The sequence below is a fragment of the Panicum virgatum genome, chromosome 3N (assembly GCF_016808335.1).
Source record: "Panicum virgatum strain AP13 chromosome 3N, P.virgatum_v5, whole genome shotgun sequence".
In the NCBI taxonomy this organism is placed as follows: Eukaryota; Viridiplantae; Streptophyta; class Magnoliopsida; order Poales; family Poaceae; genus Panicum; species Panicum virgatum.
This window is the reverse complement of record NC_053147.1, coordinates 64,122,145-64,127,469: the sequence shown is the minus strand read 5'-3', so window position 1 is coordinate 64,127,469 and position 5,325 is coordinate 64,122,145. Positions and strand designations below refer to the sequence as shown.

General features: G+C 51.7%; 1 long non-coding RNA gene across 1 annotated transcript; it reads right to left on the bottom strand.

Annotated features, from left to right (window-relative positions):
* Positions 1-552: 552 nt before the first annotated feature.
* LOC120663786 lies at positions 553-2,323 on the bottom strand. The gene is made up of 3 exons (XR_005670622.1): positions 1,824-2,323; positions 1,657-1,737; positions 553-854 (listed from the first exon to the last, which is right to left on the bottom strand). It is a non-coding gene; the product is annotated as an uncharacterized LOC120663786 (long non-coding RNA).
* Between the last annotated feature and the right edge of the window lie 3,002 nt (positions 2,324-5,325).

Genomic DNA, 5,325 nt, shown 5'->3' with positions numbered 1-5,325 from the left:
ATCAGCAGAACCAAGCTAAAGGCATGGAGACGGAGATGCAATACGGAAGTGACAGCCTCTGTGTTGTTCTGGCACTGATAAATAACATGTAACAAGGTATATAATATTCACAAACCAAAAATACGAAAGTCATTAATTGTGAGGTAATTTATATGCATATATATATGAACCATGTACACAGTCAATGCATGTGAAACTGTGTCCAGGTTACTTCGGTGCAAAATTGTGCAGAGAATAATGCAGCTGTGCTAGCGCTTGTGCAGTTGAATAATAAGTTACAAAGCACATGAAAGAAAGAGGCAATAGATTATACTGTGACTAAAATAGAACTCAACTGATTCCTAGGATCACAATATGCACACATTTAAATGGAACTCATCTGATTCCTAGCAGCTTTTACTTCACTAAGAATTGCAATAGTATGACCAGTAGCAGTTGAAGGTGGATCAACTTTGATGACCAGGACAAAATTATAAAAGTAACATTCCATGGGATGGAAATTCAATGACGTTAATAAATCATAAGAAAACCACAAATATCTCAATATATTCTGAACTGTAATGATACTTACAGAATGAAAAGCCTTTTTGATGTCATCATGCGATGCATCCTTAGGAACACCAAGAATTTTGTAATAGTCTTTTTTCAATCGAACAACAGTGACCTGACAGAAGCACTCATAAATGTTAAATTGCCCTTTCTCATTGCAAAAGTAATTATGACAAGAAAAGAGTAGTTTAAACCGAGCATATTAACCTGTAGCATGACCGTTTTTTTTAAAAAGAGAGAAGCTTGCACAGTTGGAGCTGCTAAATATTGTTCCTTGTATGCAGCCACACACGGACATGGATCACCTAAATGGCCAAAATTATACAGCACACAGTGTCAGATTCTCTGAGATGGAACAAAATTCACAAAAGATATCTGCACATGAACAATTGTCTTAAGTATACACCAATGCTTGAATATATACTCTGCACTGTTGGAATAGAAGTGCACACAAACAGCAGATATCTGCATACAATTAGTAAGAAAGACCACATACAAAATCAGGTAAACACCGCATTAAAGGATGGAACACGTCTATTTTTCCTAATTGTTCTTTCAGTAGTCTAATTCTAAAACCTTGCATTTTCCAATTTGTAATCATGTCACAGTTTCCAATCATATTGGCCTTTGCAATGTTGATGTTGTAGTTGAATTGCAGGGGCTGTTGCATTTACCACATAGCATCATATAAAAGCAGAAGTACTATTGTGTGATTTAAATTCAGTCAAATCATATACTATAATGAGCTTAGTTAAGTTGGATGGCAGATGCTGTTGAATTTAAGCATCTCCCTTTATTTTCTACTTGCAAAGCAAACCAAAGCAAAGCCTAATCAATCTAATTTTTTATTATTTGTTGCCATTAATTCAGAACATGTGACCTATAGGGTACAGCAGTACATCATGTTTTCTGGAATCAACAGAGAGGGTTCCTTGACAGAAGCTGCTACATGTGTTGCATTATTTAAGTTCTTACCATGTGTGTAAATCCAGGGTGATATAGATGGCCAATTTAGTAGGCTAGAGGTTAATTGTATATTAGGTCTAAACTCCTAAGTCTGAAAACTTAAACGTAGAAGAAACAATCCAGAAACAGTTAGAGATTAACCTGGGTAGCTCTCCTATGCCCAGTTCTATCCCAGCAACTGTAATTGAGCTTCATTTGAAATGTGACATAAAATGGGTAATTCTATAGAAAGAAAAATACAAAAGAGTAAATGTCAGCCCCTTAACTATCTTCACTGTTTATGGACCAAGATTGTCTTTTGTTTATACCTGAAGCTGTCTTACCTTGTGCAGCGATCATGCACTCCAGTTCAGACTTGATGCAGTAAGCTACTTTAGTTTGAGCTCCCTTGCAGAGAAAACATGTCCATTCATGCAGAGATATTAGGTGATAACATCAGTTGGTTAGTGTTTGTTTGGTTTGGTAGATATCTAGAGAGGTGGTTGGCAGGACAGGAACTATATATGAACTGTTTGAGAGTAGACAGTCTCATTCCAATCCTCTAGTTGCTAATCTACTTTCATAACCACATCGGCCTGATCCCCAAATTCCCATCTATCCTAAGTCCGTAACCTAAATTTGTGGCAAATCTAGGCAATTATGCAAATCTACAGAGTACACCACACACCTGAGATTCAGACCTGCAGTCTACACAACAAGTTGTGGAGCAGCTCGGTTTGGCATCTCGGCAGGCGGCGGCGTCCAGCCCGTCGCGCACCCTGGCGCGGCATCGCCTCGACCAGAGGGGGCACTGCTGGCACGTCTCGCTCCGGGACACGTTGCCCCGATTGCCCTGGCGCCAGCAGGATTGGCAGCTTCTTTCCTCCCCCTCATAAACAGGTTTGATTTCCCTCACACATACATCCTCCAGATTATGTATCAGCTACAAATAATACATTTATCAGTATATAATAAAACAAGTATAGCATATAGATGAAAGTTATCCAGGTAAACGCAATGCATAAATGGCACCTTCAATATATAAGGATCATTTCATGGCCCTTTGTTTGATCCAAGATAACCACCTTTGTCACTACATGTGCATGAACCACCTAGGAATTCTGGCAACACAATGTATAAGCATGAACAAATGTCAAGAACTTAAGGTTGAAAATATCTAGAAAATGAGTTCAGATGAATGCCATCTCCACCTACCTCGAGTGTATTATTTCAAGAAGCCAGCTCTGGTAGTTAGTTCGAACCAAGAACCTACAGACAGAAGAAAGATATAGATGTATGTTATAGCAAATAAATGACATCTAAGAATGGAACATAATTCCTGGCATTTACATGAATCTTGGATGACGTTTTTGGGTCAATGAAGCCCTTCACACTATTCTAGATCAACTCGAACCCACCGCCAGCATTCACGACAACACTATCAATTGAATACCATTAATGATAATACTATCACCTCAAGGATGGTGTCAGCTCCGAAGTCCTTCCTCCATTTCAGCATCTCCGCCGCGGCTGCAACCTCTGCGTGTCACGGCGGCCGCACCCGGCGCGGTTGAAGGCGGCGGCACCCCCACCTTCGCCGCCAGCGAAGGGCCTTGCCTCAGATAGCTGCGCCGCGGCGGGATTCGGCCAGTTGCGGTTCCGCTGGTGGATCGACCTCAGCCGCCGCCAAATCGACCTCTGCCGCCGACGAATCGTGCTCCGCAGCCTCCAAATCGAGCTCCGCTTCCACCTCTCTAGCTTCCCATTTGGAGACCCGGAGGCCGGAGGTCGCTCCGTCCGCGGGGCACGGCGTCCAGCGGAGGGGGCAACTGGCGCGCGTCAGGGTGGGGGGCGCCGCCAGCGCGGCTGTGGCGGACCCAGAGGTGGAGGATGGGGAGGTAGCGCATGAGGCGAGGAGGTGCAGGACGGGTACTGTGTTGGGATGGGGAGGCGGCAGCCGGGGGGCGAGGACGGCGCGGAGCCGGGGACGGAGCGGCGGCTGGGCGTGGACCGGCAGCCAGGCGTCGCGGATCCGCCGGGACGGCACGAACGGCGCGGAGTCGGGTCGCGGATCGGCGACCGGGCCAGTGCGGATCCTCCGGGACGGCGCGAACGGCGCGGAGCCGGGGACGTGGATCGGCGACCGGGCCGGCACAGATCCGCCACGGATGGAGCGGCGGCACGGCTAGGACGACGCAAACGGCGGCCGGGACGGAGCGGCGGCTCGGCGCGGCAACGCGGCTTGGCGACGGTAGAGGCGCCGCCCCGCCCGCCGCTCCCGCCGCACGCTCCCACCACCCGTACGGATCTGGCATGGTGGCCGCGTGCGCGGCCGCAGAAGGCACCGAGCGGCCACCGCCGTTGTCGAGGGTGGGTACAAGCGGGCAGCGCAGCCACGCCCGCGCCCACTCCGCCTCGCCGCCTCCACATCTGCGTCGCCGAGGCTGCCACCACCCACGCGGATCCGGCGTGGTGGCCACCAGCAGATGGCACCGTGCTGCCACCGTTGTCATGAGAGGAGGAGGAGGAAAGGAGGGAGCAAGGTCCCACCGCCGCCCCACGCCCGCGTCGGCTTGCCGCCGCTCACTCCCCCGCCGTCGCCCCAGCCCCCGGCGCGTGGACGCCATGACCGCACGGACGGATCGGCGCTCCAGGATGGATGGGGTCTGCGGAGGGCAAGGGTTTGGGAGCAGGCGTGCGGCGGGGAAGGAGGATGGAGGGGCGTGGGTGCCTGCATCGGCCCTGCCGCCGCTCCGCGTAGGGGAACGAGCAAGGGAGGAAGGAGGGGTGTGCGGTGGGGGAGGAGGGCCGGCGCAGTGAGGCAGGGTCGCAGGGAGGAGGGGAAGGAAGGGGAGCAATGCCGCGGCTGGATGCGAGGGATCTCGACGCTGCAATCACGGAAGGAATTGAAGCTGGAGGGCCAATCGGATGGGGGGTATGGAGGGGAGGGTAGAGAACCCCGCGGAGAAAAAAAATTTCACGGAGGGGCGCGCGCCCTCGCGATTGCACTGGCGTGGGCGTCGTTTTCAGTCTGCCATCCTCCCCTGTCAAACATTTGGTGCTTCCAGGTGGGTCCAAAAGTGGAGTTTATGAGGTAAGTATGGGGGCTAATTTTGGTACGAAATGTTCCAATTTTGATGAAAACTTATAGTATAGATACAACGAAAAGCAGATAAACAAGATTGGGTTTTGCCAAGTACCCAACACATGTTAATTAGAGACAGTTTTTCACTTGATTCGGATTACCTAACATTTCTCTTTTAATCTTAGAACATCTGCAGAGCCCTCGTACAGAGACCCTATCCACATTTTAAAAGCCGGATCCAAAAACTCAGCTCCAACAGAGCTCGTATCCGGGCCCCTATGATAGAAGCCCTCCCATTTTGCACCCCACAGTCTGGATCTGCATCGCCGCCGCCCTTCTCGCCTCCGGTGGCCGCCTCGTTCCTCTCCCCGCTTCGCCTGCTCGCTCGTCTCCACGCCGTTGGCGGCGGCAGGTGCGGGCAAGATCTGTCGCTGCCTCCGCTTGCTCCTCCGTGGCCACGCCGTAATGCCCCCTCTCATCCGTGGCCACGCCGACGGCCACCCGGTTCGCGGCAGCGTGCAGCGCGCTCAGCCGCTACGTCAGGGCGGCCGAAACCGAGAGGCCGGAGCCGTCCGCGCCCGCGGCGGAGCTCCCGTCCGTGCGCCCGTGGCGGAGCTCTTGCCGGCGAGCAGGGGCGGGCGCGCGCGGCAGCCGCGGCTCCCTCCGCTCGCGCCGGCTGCGGCGGCGTGCGGCCCGTGGCGTGCAGCGGCGGCCCGTGGTCGGCGGAGGCGGCTCGGTGGCGGGCG